We start from the raw sequence: 13668 nt of genomic DNA, 5'->3' as shown, positions 1-13668 counted from the left end.
GAACTCCTGACCTTGTGATCCACCCACCTTGGCCTCCCAAAGTGCTGGGATTACAGGAATGAGCCACCGTGCCAGGCCTAAAACCCCGTGTTTACTAAAAATACAAAAATTAGCTGGGTGTGGTGGTGGGCCTATAATCCCAGTAACTCTGAGGCTGACACAGGAGAATCACTTGAACCCGGGAGGCAGAGGTTGCAGTAAGCAGAGATGGCGCCACTGCACTCCAGCCGGGCTACAGAGCAAGACAGTGTCTCCGAAAAAACAAACAAACAAACGAAAACCCCAGATATCCAGATAAAGGATGCAGATGTGTCCACTTTCATAAATTCTTCACCATGCTACAAGAGGGGAACTGACATTTTGGTGAATCTTTGTAAATCATCAATTTATCTATCACACTTTTATTTCACCAGTAGCATTGACAAAGCTAAGTCCTACAATTCCGTTTGAAATTACCCTTAAAAAGAACAGACCTTTAAAACCTACTACACTCACTCTGAGGAAGAAATAAATATGAATTTTTAGCAAATAAAATGCATCATTTTAGCTTGCCTCTTTGGAAATAGTATTTTTATCTTTCAAGCTGTACTGACAAAATGTATCTTACAGTCAATGAAAAACTGAAACTCAAATAAGCGGACAAGCCTTTTCAAGATAACAAACTCAGGGAGAGGCAGTGCTGACCCCAACACAGACCTTTCTAAGTGTCACGGCATTCCATTCTATCCCTCGGGACACCCATCCTGTTCAGTAAAGCACTCAGTCACCACCTAGGAGGCACTGGCACTGCTCTTTGTCCTCCTGTGTGCCTTAAAAGCATCTTCATATTCAGGTTCTTGCACATCCTCTCTGGGGTGGGTTTTCCTTGTTCTTTGGGACAGTTTTTCTCTCTTCACAAGTCTGAGACAATCTAGAGAGCTGAAATCATTTCTGCCTTTTCCTCTCAATATCAGTATTCCATTGGCAGACCGTCAATGTGTCTCCGAGGAATAAAAGCTCCGGCTGGAGGAACAGCTTTAATGACCTAGCTTTAATGACATTACGTTGTATTGTCCATTCATTTTAATGTCCTAAAATTTTAATAACCCTAAGGGGTCACCATTTTAGATGAAACTATACCAGGAGATTCCTCTAAGGCCAAGAGCATCCAGCTGCTCTCCTGAGAGACACTACCCCCTACCTCAGGCTGTCCTTGGGGATGAGATGATCCCGGGGCTGATACTCACTAGACCCTCCAATAGACATGGCCACAATGCGTATCCTGGGTCATCCCCAGACAGTTCTAAAATGCCAGGACTAGGAAAAGACAGGAGGGTGGCTGAGGACACAACACCCTGTAGAGTTTTCACGGGGGGACCTCAACCTAAAGACATTTTGGTAATATGTACACTTAGGAAAGATGAAAAGAAGAGAGGCACAAAGATTTTTTTTTACAGTAGAGTGTTAGATGATTTATTCTCTGCTTTCCTCTCATGTAAAATGTTTGGAAACAGAAAAATAGTTTGGCCACGGTGGCTCACGCCTGTATTCCCAGAGCTTTAGGTGGCTGAGGTGGGCGATCAGTTAAGATCAGGAGTTCGAAACCAACCTAACCAACATGGCAAAACCGTGTCTCTACTAAAAATACAAAAATTAGCTGGACGTGGTGGTGGGCGCTTATAAGCCCAGCTACTTGGGAGGCTGAAGCAGGAGAATCGCTTGAACTTGGGAGTCAGAGGTTGTAGTGAACTGAGACTGTGCCATTGCACTCCAGCCTGGCGACAGGGCGAGACTCCGTCTCAACAACAACAACAACAACAACAAAATTATAAATATATATAAAATATACATTTAAAATTATTACATGTAGATAGTATTTGAAGTCATGGGACTGACTGTAGATAGAAACAAGAGAAGGCAAGGAAAGTTTTCATATTTATATTTGTATATATTATATAAAATTAATATACATAATTATAATATATAAATATATCATATAGGCTGTGCACAGTGGCTTACACCTGTAATCCCAGCAATTTGGGAGGCTGAGGTGGCAGATCACCTGAGGTCAGGAGTTCGAGACTAGACTGACCAACTTGGAGAAATCCCATCTCTACTATAGATACAAAAATTAGCCAGGCGTGGTGGTGCGTGCCTGTAATCCCAGCTACTCAGGAGATTGAAGCAGGAAAATCACTTGAACCCAAGAGGTGGAGGTTGCGGTGAGCCCAGATTGTGTCATTGCACTCCAGCCTGGGTGACAAGGGTTAAACTCCATCTCAAAATAAATAAATAACTAAAACAAGAAATAGATATTTATGTCAAAATATATAATTATAATACATAAATGTGTATATATACACATTTATTATAAATTTATTAATATATGAAATATATTTATTTCTGAGACAGGGTCTGGCTCTGTCACCCAGGCTGGAGTGCAGTGACACTATCATAGCTCATTGGAGCCTTGAACAGATGGCTCAAGCGATCCTCCCACCTCAGCCTCCTGAGTGGCTAGGATTGCATGCACACACCACCATGCCTAGCTAATTTTAAAATTTTTTGTAGAGACAGGGTCTTCCTTTTTTGCCTAAGCTGGTCTTGAACTCCTGGGCTCAAGTGATCTCCCTGCTTCAGGCTTCCCATGTGTTAGACGTGGGCCACTGCATCTGGTCTAATGCATTTTTTAATTTGCAAGTTTATATTATTTAATATTTTGAAGTACCGAATGTGTTGAACAACCAACTTGCAGAATTCCCGAACAATGGACGGTCAGCTGTCATGTCCTGGTTCAAATTGTCCCAGCACACCAAGGCTAGAAACCTTTCGGCCAACTTCCACTTATGTCTCCCGGGGCAGGACAATGTCACTTGGCCAATCCCCACTAAGAGGGACTCTGGAAAGGCAAGAAACTATTCTGTTCTCTCTAATGGAATGTGACCAGAGAGAAGGCAGTTGGGAGGGCCAGCAGGGCCCTCCAACCAGCAGCGTCCACCATCGACTAACTGCCCTAGAGCTACACCGTGCTGGGCATTTGGGGCACTGTTATCAGCAAGAGTTTCCATTTTTCTTCTCATGGGACCTTCATGCTAGTGGCAAGAGACAATTCTTTTTTTTTTTTTGAGACAGTTTTGTTCTTGTCACTCAGGCTGTAGTGCAATGGTGTAATCTCGGCTCACTGCAACCTCTGCCTCCTGGATTCAAGCAATTCTCCTGCCTCAGCCTTCTGAGTAGCTGGGATTACAGGATTGCACCACCACATCTAGCTAATTTTTGTATTTTTAGTAGAGATGGGGATTCACCATGTTGGCCAGGCTGGTCTGGAAATCCTGAGCCACTGCACCCAGTCAAAAGGGAGATTTTAAATCAATAAGTATAATTGTGATGAATGCCAGAAAGAAGAATGTGTGTGATGGGGAGGGGACCTAAGTTATTGTCTCATATTTTACCACTTTCATAGGCAGTAACTAAACACTTAGAAGCTTAAAACAACACACACCTTTAAGCCAATTTTGGCAAGCTAGGAGTTGAGCTCATTTTAGCGGGTCCTGTGCTTGGGATCTCACGCTAAGCAGCTGGGCTGCATCCTCATCTGAGGCTCCACCAGGGCAGAATCCATTTCCAGGTCCGCCGAGGTTACTGGCATAATTCATTTCCTCGGACCCGCTTGGCAAGGACCCAGTTTTTTGCTTCCTTGCCTACAGGGCCCCTCCGAAGGTCCTTTCTCAGCACAGCATCTCCCTCCTGTAGCGCCTGCAGGCGGAACCTTTCTCTCTAGTGTGCGAAGGTGATGCACTGTGACAATGACATCCCATTGCTTTTGCCAGGCTCTATGGGTTAGAAGCCAGTCACCGGTTTTGCTCGTACCCAAGGTCAGGAAGACTATGCAACGGCATAGGTCATTGGGGGGGTCAGTCACTTTAGGGTGTGGCTGCCACCACTGAACTTGGTGAGACTTTAAGGGTTGGTAGGAGCTGGCCAGGTACAGGGGTGAGGGTGTGTCAGGCAGGGGTGAGGGCATGGAGGGGGATGCAGAGGCCTGCACCCTGGAATGTCCTTTCACTCCCTGAGGTTTTGTTCTCCTGATCCCTGAGTACATCCCAGAACACGGTGGGGCCCTAGCAGGGGAGAGGTAGGGAAGCATGTGTTGTTCATCCAGGGACCTTGTTAGGCAAATCAGATTAGGGGCCAGGCTTTCAGTGGTGGGTGTGAGCGTGGGAGTGATGAGTGTGCAGGTGTGTGTGCGAAGAGCGATGGGGATGGGGTCAGCCCCAGCCACCATGAAGACCTTAACTGTGCATCCACCCATCCCAGCAGCCTTCCTGAGTGAGTGCCTTCAGGGCACAGGTCCTGTTTTACACATGGAAGTGAATCAGAGTGGGACACTGCCTTGCCTTAGAGAGGTCACACTTCTTCTCCTTCTTCTTCTTCTCCTCCTTCTTCTTTTTTAAAATTTGTGACAGAGTCCCGCTCTGTTGCCCAGGCTGGAGTGCTGTGGTGTGACCTTGGCTCACTGCAACCTCTGCCTCCCAGGTTCAAGCAATTTTCCTGCCTCAGCCTCCTGGGTAGGGTAGCTGGGATGATAGGCATACATTACCATGCCTGGCTAATTGTTGTATTTTAGTTTCACCATATTGGCCCGGCTGGTCCCAGTCTCCTGGCCTCAAGCGATCTGCCCACATCAGCCTCCCAAAGTGCTGTGACTACAGGCATAAGCCACCACACCGGGCGAGAGGTCACACTTCATGCCAAGTGGGTGGCAGCCACTCAGACAGCACCCCAGCTGGCACTGGGAGTGAGGCGTGCTCAGTGTCCTAGGAAGGCAGAGGGCTGCATGAGAGGTTCCAGGAGGAAGGACTGGAGGAGGATTTGAGATTTTCACCTGAGCAGCTGGGTGGATGGAGGGGCTGTTCACTGAGAATCACAAGAATGTGGATGAGCAGGTTAGGGCACTAATAAAGCACTCTGTTTGGCCCGCGGAAAATTTGAGATGTTTCCCTGTGTCCAGCTGGGCCTTTGGGAAAGGTCAGGGCTGGGCATCTGACTGGGATGGATGTCTCTGGCAGGCAGCAGAGCATGTGGATGGTTTGTGAAGCCTGGAAAGGCATGAGATTTCTTGTGGCAGTGCCCACTGCAAATGGAAGGGCATTTGGCCTGAGTCCAGACATATACAAGTTGGGCAGAGAAGGGGGTGGGTCCCCAGGACCCACCGAGGAGCAGCTATGGAAGTACAGGGAAACCAAGGGTGTGGGGTCACATGGAGCAGGAAACTCAAATAAGATGAGGAAAGACGTTTTAAAGACGATCAGGGCTGGGACAGTGGTTCATGCCTGCAATCCCAATACTTTGGGAGGCTGAGACGAGAGGATAGCTTGAGGCCAGGAGTTTGAGACCAGCCTGGGCAACATAGGGAGACCTCATTTCTATAAATAAATAAATAAATACCATTGGTACTTGGCATTTCAGGCGGGGAACAGCAAACACATGAAAGTTCTGAGGTAGGAAAGGGAAGTGATTAGCGCTTGCTCCTGGTTCCTTTATCAGACCTTAAAGAGATGCAGAGACATTTCAGGTACTCCTTGGCCGAGCTCCTTCAGGGAAGGCCTAAGTTCGTTTTTACTTCCCCTCTATTAATTTTTTTTTTTTTTTTTTTTTTTTTTTTTGGAGACAGAGTCTCATTCTGTCGCCCAGGCTGGAGCGCATGCAGTGGCACCATCTCAGCTCACTGCAACCTCCACCTCCCGGGCTCAAACGATTCTCCTGCCTCAGTCTTCCCAGTAACTGGGACCATAGGGACGCGTCACCACGATCGGCTAAGTTTTTTTATTTTTAGCAGAGATGGGGTTTCATCTTGTTGGCCAGGCTGGTTTCGAACTCCTGGCCTCAAGTGATCCACCTGCCTCCGTCCCACAAACTGCTGGGATTACAGGAGCGAGCCACCGCGCCTGGCCCTACTTCACTCCTAACGCCCACCATACGTGCTTCCAAATGTTTGCTGAATGACAAGGTGAACGAGTGAATGGGACTACGTGACTTCGGGCAGCAGGCAATCCTATTCCTTGAACCTCAGTTTCCTTTTTTGTAAAGCAAGCCTGTCTCTCGCTCTCTGCCCTAAAAGCCTGAGTTCTGGGCTTGAGATGAGCGCGTCCTGTAGGGCAGACTGCAGGTGGACGTTGAGCTGGGTCTTCTAGGAGGCCAGGATCCGGCCAGCTCTTGGGTCCGGTCCTCCCGCGGGACACCGCACGCCCAGTCCCAGCGCCGCCCCGCCCAACCTGCCTTTGTTCCCCCAGGCCCCGCCCTCTCCGCGCAGCTCGCTCCCCATTGCCCGGCGGGCGGGCCCTGGGCGCCCGGCTCCGCTGGGGGCGGGGCTGCGGGCGGCGGGCTGGGCCGTGTGCACCTGCGCGGTGTGTTTCCCGGCCGCAACCCCGCGCCAGCTGCAGCTCCTTGATCCGAGCCGGATCCTGAGCGGGGAACACGGGCTGAAGCGGCGGCGGCGGCCCCGCCCCGGGGCTCCATTGTTGAGGCTGCCGCGGCTCTGTCGGCTGCTCAGCTGCGCTCCAGTCGGCCCAGGCGCCGCGGCGAGGAGCGAGCGCTGCGAGGCGGCAGCCTGAGGTGAGAGGGCGCGACGGGCGACGGGGTCTCCGGACCGGGCGGGGGTCTCTGCCCCGCGCCTGGCGGCTCCGAGCTGGGCTCCGCAGGGTCTGAGGTTGGGATCCGGGGTCCTTGCTCCAGGGCTTTGTCTCGGCCTTGGGCGGCACCGGGGGCTTAGCGCCTGCTGCGGTACCTCGTGGGCCCGCGGGGTGTCCTGGTCGCCCTGCGGGTGAGGGCCGGTCCCTACTGCTCCCCGGCTCCCCGCGTCTGCCGCGGAGGGGACTGCATGGACCCAGGCGCTGGCTTCTGCCCGGTTCCCCGCAGCGTGGCTGGTCCCCGCGTGCAGCAGAGGGGGCCCTGCGAGGGCCCACTCGTGGGGCGGGGTCCGGGCCACCGCGAGAGGGAGACTCCGCCGCCCTCCTCGCCCTCCCTCGCAGCGAGACTGCTTCCCTAGACTCACCGAGGGGACTGCGCGGACCTTCGGACGAGGGAGTCCGTGACTCTGCGTGGGGGCTCTTTCCCGGCCCCGCATGAGGGCTTCCTGAGTGTTTTGTCACCTATATAGGTGGCTGCGTGGACCCGCGCGCGTGGGTAAATGCGAGGTCCTTTTTCAATACCGTGAATCCAAGTATTCGTGCTATTTTAAATCTGCAATTCTTTGACTCTCCAGAGGGTTTTTAGATTAATTTTTTTTCTATTACTTCCTAGCGTTTGTTGCATAGTTCAGAGTACTTGATTAAAACTTAACAGGTCTGCCTGGTACGGTGGCTCACGCCTGTAATCCGAGGACTTTGGGAGGTCTAGGCAGGCGGATCACTTGAGGTCAGGAGTTGGAGACCAACCTGGCCAACATGGTGAAACCCTGTCTCTACTAAAAATACAAAAATTAGTTGGGTGTGGTGGTGGGCGCCTGTAATCGCAGCTCCTCAGGAGGCTGAGGCAGGAGAATAGCTTGAACCCAGGAGGCGGAGGTGGCAGTGAGTGAAATGGCTGCACTGCACTCCAGCCTGGGCCATAGAGTGAGACTTCCTCTCAAAACAAAAACAAAAACAATGTACTGGGTCTACCTCTGGCTCTGGAATTTTCCTGGAAGGCCTTCTCTTCTGGGCTTCATTTTTCTCACTTTTGAGGATCGTAAACTACATAATTTCCAAGAATTTTTGCCCTACACCTTTAATTCTTTCAAGCAAATATAGCAGAGAAAAATTATCTTCCCCGCAATGGTGTAAGGAAGTCTCTCACAGAAGGGGACACATGGGTATGGAGAAGACAGAGGGTATATATATATATATATGTTTTTTTGTTTTTTTTGTTTTTTGTTTTTTGTTTGTTTTTTTTTTTTTTTTTTTTTTTTTTTTTTTTTTTTTTGGTGACGGAGTTTTGCTCTGTTGCCCATGCTGGAGTGCAGTGGCAGGATCTTGGCCCACTGCAAGCTCCGCCTCCTGGCTTCACTCCATTCTCCTACCTCAGCCTCCCAAGCAGCTGGGACTATAGGCGCCTGCCACCATGCCCGGCTAATTTTTCGTATTTTTAGTAGAAACAGGATTTCACTGTGCTAGGCAGGATGGTCTCCATCTCCTGACTTCGTGATCTGCCCGCCTCGGCCTTCCAGAGTGCTGGGGATTACAGGTGTGAGCCACTGCGCCTGGCCGACAGAGGATGTATTTTTGAGCTCTACATTTCAGAGTTCTTTTCTCTAGCCCTGGCCTGGGTCCCAAACAGGGAACTTAATTCACTCTATCCCGAAGTATACTCTTGCTTTGATGCCATTGGTATGTTGTCCTAGAGATTTGCTGTGGCTGCTAGGAGTGTTTCAGAGTTAAGAACTGATGCAACCTCTCTTTTGTCAGTTTATGAGTCTATAAACCATCTTGTTTCCTTTAGCGTTATCTCCCTGGAACTGGAAGGTCAGAGATGAAGTTTTCTTAGATTATAAGTCTCAGTCTTTGCTATCTACCTTCGTCTGTCTCCCATGTCACCTGCTGTTTTTTTTCCCCCTGTTTTTCGTTTTAATGTTTTTATTGGATAGGTGTCTATTATTGCAGGCTACCTGAAAACATTTTTGGATATTGACAGGATATAAGTATGAATAATATGTAAAAGATAACTTATTCTAGTTCTTTTGAGCAGAGGATTTGGTTTTGATATGTGGCCCTATTAAAGCTTTTGTTAAGCCCAAGTACTTGCTGAACTTCAGTTCCCTTACCTGTAAAATGGAGTTAGTTGTTAATAATACCTGTTCTGCCTAACTCAGGAGATTGTTTTGAGGATCAAATGAAATAATGAATGTAATGGAATTTTGTAAATTTTAAATGAAATGTTGTATTACCTAAGATTTTTTTTTTTTTAACGCCATATTAAGAATGGAATGAATCTGGGTTTTCCTTTGAAATCCGAAATATTTAATGTATAGAGAAGTTTTAATGTGTCTGTTGGGGAGCTGCATTAGGATTGTTTTCTATCTTTAATTGGCCAGTATTTTTTTATATTTTAGCATTTTTGGGGAACATCAAAATTTGTGTTTCAGTTATCATTAATATTTTACAAAGTTATTAAATGTGCATGATTTAATCTTTAACAATCTCTTCAATTATTTACATTCCCATGTAAAAAATTCAGTAATGAACGTCCATGTAAATAACATTCCCATGCTTTAATGAAGCATAATTTCTTGACATTGCAGTTTCTAAGTGCCCTGTGTTGAGGTTGGGAAAGCTAAAGGGCAGTCAGAGGTCCAGGTCAGCAAAGCGTCACCTTTGACATTTGAAATCCAGCAGCAGATATCACAGTGAACCCCATTCCAGCATCCAGGAAGTTTCTCTGCCCTGCCTCTCCTCCGGCCACCTCAGAATCTGTGTCTGCGGTGTTGGTCCTGCTTTCCTGTCTCTCCTCTGCCTTTTCTTTCTCTTCACCAACTTCTACCGAGTGCCTCTGATGTCTCAGACAGTGGCAGTGGGATTACAAAGGCTAATAAACCCAGCCCTGGTCCTCAAAGAATTTATGTTTTCTGTGCAGATATTAAGTGACACTGTCATATATAGTGTTGACAAACATTGATACAGATTTCCTGTGAAGTGCAGAAGCACCATCCTAGAAGCAGAGATGCAGAGGCAGCACTGGTGACTCACACGTGGAGAGCTGGAGTTCTTGGTCTAGTGGGATAAACTGACCTGGACATCATTTCAGTGCAGCGGAGAGTGAGTGCTGGGATGGGCTCCCTTGGGGCATCTGGGGCTGGGTTTGTCTGGTGTTTAGTCTCCTGCCTGGTACTTAGAGTTTATCAGTAAGATGAGCATTGGGAGGCTTCTAAGTGAAAAGAAAGGCAATCACTTACCTGAAACCTAAAATTTGTAGGTGTTCTGGGCCATTTATAATTCACTGAATCTGGTTTGTCAGAACAAGTCTATCATTTATTGTTTTGGATGGAGTGTGGCCAGCCCTGCCTTGCGATGTAAGGAAATCAGGAAACGCTTGTCAGGTGTCAACACTGTGCCAGGAACTCTTCTAGGGGTTTCCACGTGAATCACTGTATTCATTTCTGTTGCTGCTTTACCACATTTCCACAAATTTAGTGGCTTAAAACAATTGAAATTGTATCATCTCACAGTTCTATGGGGCAGAAGACTGACGTGGATGTGACTGGGCAAAAATCACCATGTGGGCTGGGCTGCATTCCTCACTGGAGAATTGTTTCCAAGTGCTTTTGGCCAAATATAGTTCCTTGTGGTTGCAGGACTGAGGTGTCTGTTCCCTTGCTCTCCATCTGTTGGGAGCTGCCCTCAGCTCCTGAGGCCTCTATCTGGTCTTTGTACGTGGTCCCATCAGCTCAGGACTAGGTAGGCCAGGGACCTGGTCAGGCTCTCCCGTTCCCCTTTGTGCATTTCTCTTCTTGCACTCGGAGAAAGTTCTATTCCCTATTTTAAAATATTTTTTTGAGATGGAATCTCGCACTGTTGCCCAGGCTGGAGTGCAGTAGCATGAACTCAGCTCACTGCAACCTCTACCTCCTGGGTTCAAGTGATTCCCCTGCTTCAGCCTCCTGAGTAGCTGGGACTACAGTTGCCCGCGATGACACCCAACTAATTTTTGTATTTTTAGTAGAGATGGGTTTCACCATTTTAGCCAGGATGGTCTCCATCTCTTGATCTCGTGATCTGCCTGCCTTAGCCTTCCAAAGTGTGGAGATTACGGGTGTGAGCCACCGCGCCTGGCCAGTTCTATGCTCTTAGAGGCTCATGGGATTAGATTGGACCTCCCTGGATAGCCCAGGATACTCTTCCTAAGGCCTGTGGCCAAGCCCTTTTGCTGCACGACATAGTCACAGGTCTCGGGGGTTGGAATCTCCCACCACAGTTACGGATCCACTTACTACAGCAGCCTGGGAGGTGCTTTTTGTCACCTCTGGTTAACAGATATCAATTATTTATTTATTTATTTATTTAATTTTTTTGCAAATTGGCAGGAACATGAAGGTCCTTTTTTTTTTTTTTTTTTCTTTTGAGACGGAGTCTCATTCTCTTGCCCGGGCTGAAGTGCAGTGGTGCAGTCTTGGCTCACCACAACTTCCACCTCCCAGGTTCAAGCAGTTCTCCTGCCTCAGCCTCCTAAGTAGCTGGGACCACAGGCACGTGCCACCAAGCCTGGCTAATTTTTGTATTTTTAGTACAGACGGGGTTTCAGTATGTTGGCCAGGCTGGTCACAAAATCCTGACCTCGTGATCCACCCAACTTGGCCTCCCAAAGTGCTGGGATTACAGGCGTGAGCGACCACACCCAGCCATGAAGATCCTTCTTAAATGAAAAAACCGTTCCTCTGACTTGATGTGAGGCTGTTGGTGAGACTGATAGCAGTGGAGACAGGTCCATCAGAAATGGAGCTAAACTTTGTTTTCTGGAGTATTTTGATGGCCTGCCCTGATCATGTAAGTTTTGCTAAGAAGTCATTAGAGTAATTCCTCTACTGGAAGAAATACCATATGGGGAATTTGGGACCTTCCCTTTTCAAGTTTTGCACAAAGGACTCTTCATGGGCGAAAAGTACATGATTCCAGGTCCATTTCTAGAATGGAAACAGCTGCATCAACCCAACAGCGATTCACATTCCTGAGTTTGAGAGAATCTGATTGTTTCAAGGCTGAAGCCAAAAGCCCAATAAACAATGTTTGTACCTTTATTCATAGTTAGGAATTAGGTGCATCCTGTGGTCAAGCAAACAACTGATGGTGGTCACCAAGTAGTTTAAAACCAAGTAGGACCTCATTTTATCATGTGGGTGTTTTTGATTTTCTTAACTAAGTTTTTATTTTCCTGTGCAATAAATGACAAACTCTGACTTGAAATGCATTTCCTTTAATAAACCAGAATCTAGGGCCGGGCGCGGTGGTTCACGCCTGTAATCCCAGACTTTGGGAGACCGAGGAGGGTGGATCACGAGGTCAGGAGATTGAGACCATCCTGGCTATGGTGAAACCCTGCCTCTACTAAAAATACAAAAAATTAGCCGGGCATGGTGGCGGGCGCCTGTAGTCCCAGGTCCTCGGGAGGCTGAGGCAGGAGAATGGCGTGAACCTGGGAGGCAGACCTTGCAGTGAGCGGAGATCACGCCACTGCACTCCAGCCTGAATGATAAAGCAAGACTGTCTCAAAAAAAAAAAAAAGAAAAAAAAAGAAACCAGAATGTATAGTCCTAAGGTTTTTAACCTGGCTTTCAGGACTTTATGAAGTCCCCAAAATCCTGTGCAACAATTTTGTGTATCTGCATCCATGTGTGTTTATGGGGAGATGATTTATAGCTCTCCATACTTTTTCAAAGTGGTTGGATTCCAAAAAATTTTAGAATACACCACTTTGGCCTGGTGTGGTGGCTCACACCTGTAATCCCAGAACTTAGGGAGGCTGAGGCAGTAGGATCCACTGAGGTCAGCAATTTAAGACCAGCAACATAGCAAGACCTCCACCTCTACCAAAAAAAAAAAAAAGAGAGAGAAAGAATGCTGGGCATGGTGGTGCACACCTGTGGTTCTAGCTGCTCGAGAGGTTGATCACCTGATCCCAATAATTTGAGGCTGTAGTAAGTTAGAATTATACCACCGCACTCCAGCCCAGGCAACAGAGCAAGACCCTCTCTCAAACAAAAACAAAAAACCATATCACTTAATATACTATTGTTGTTGGTCAAATATCAGATTTTGTTTAAAAACTAAATACTCTTTTTTTTTTTTTTTTGAGATGGAGTCTCGCTCTGTCGCCCAGGCTGGAGTGCAGTGGCATAGTCTCAGCTCACTGCAAGCTCCGCCTCCTGGGTTCACACCATTCTCCTGCCTCAACCTCCTGAGTAGCTGGGACTACAGGCGCCTGCCAGCACGCCTGGCTAGTATTTTGTATTTTTAGTAGAGACGGGGTTTCACCGTGTTAGCCAGGATGGTCTCGATCTCCTGACCTCGTGATCCGCCCACGTTGGCTTCCCAAAGTGCTGGGATTACAGGTAAATACTCATTTTTAGCAAAGTTGTACAGGCCTACAGTTCTAAGAGTCAGAAATTAACAAGGCTTAGGACAAAACCCAGCAATCCCCCACCTTACCCTTCTCCACTCTGATCCCTGCTCCTTGGAGGTTACTGTGTTTATGTTTTAGCTCGTTCTTCTAGATTGTGTGAAAGACAGGGAGGTGTCCTACTATGGAAGACAAGGATTCAGGCTGCTTACCTTCCCCGCTCCTCCTGTTGCCCACGTTTTTCTCCCCCATCCTCTCAGTATAATTATTGTGCTAGTGAGGCCAGGCACGGTGGCTCGTGACTTATCCCAGATTTTTGGGAGGCCGAGGTGGGCAGATCACTTGAGGCCAGGAGTTGAAGGCCAGCCTGGCCAACACAGTGAAACCCCGTCTCTACTAAAAAATACAAAAATTAGTCAGTTGTAGTGTTGCACACCTGTAGTTCCAGCTACTCAGGAGGATAAGGCACAAGAATTGCTTGAACCTGAGAGGTGGAGGTTGCAGTGAGCTGAGATCGCACCATAAGCTGAGATTGCACCACTGCACTCCAACCTGGGCAACAGAGGTAGACTCTGTCTCAAAAAAAATTATTGTGATAGTGGG

The 13668-nt window shown here is 47.9% G+C and overlaps 1 protein-coding gene and 1 pseudogene across 2 annotated transcripts in view; one reads left to right on the top strand and one right to left on the bottom strand.

The window, feature by feature from the left end:
• Positions 1 to 6035: 6035 nt before the first annotated feature.
• On the bottom strand, positions 6036 to 7105 carry LOC144341474 (uncharacterized; annotated as a pseudogene).
• Positions 6372 to 13668, top strand: part of LOC144341475 (SH3 domain and tetratricopeptide repeat-containing protein 1-like) — a 52166-nt gene continuing 44869 nt past the window's right edge. Inside the window, exons 1-2 of one of the 2 annotated variants that reach the window (XM_078005028.1) lie at positions 6372 to 6594; positions 9654 to 9770. The gene's annotated coding sequence lies outside the window, so the exon portion shown is untranslated. Of the gene's footprint in view, positions 6595 to 9635; positions 9771 to 13668 lie in introns of both variants that reach the window. The other variant, XM_078005029.1, reaches the window with a different exon arrangement.

This window comes from Macaca mulatta, chromosome 6 (assembly GCF_049350105.2).
Source record: "Macaca mulatta isolate MMU2019108-1 chromosome 6, T2T-MMU8v2.0, whole genome shotgun sequence".
In the NCBI taxonomy this organism is placed as follows: domain Eukaryota; kingdom Metazoa; phylum Chordata; class Mammalia; order Primates; family Cercopithecidae; genus Macaca; species Macaca mulatta.
Note: the sequence above shows the minus strand (reverse complement) of the source record. Positions and strands in the feature narration are given on the sequence as shown.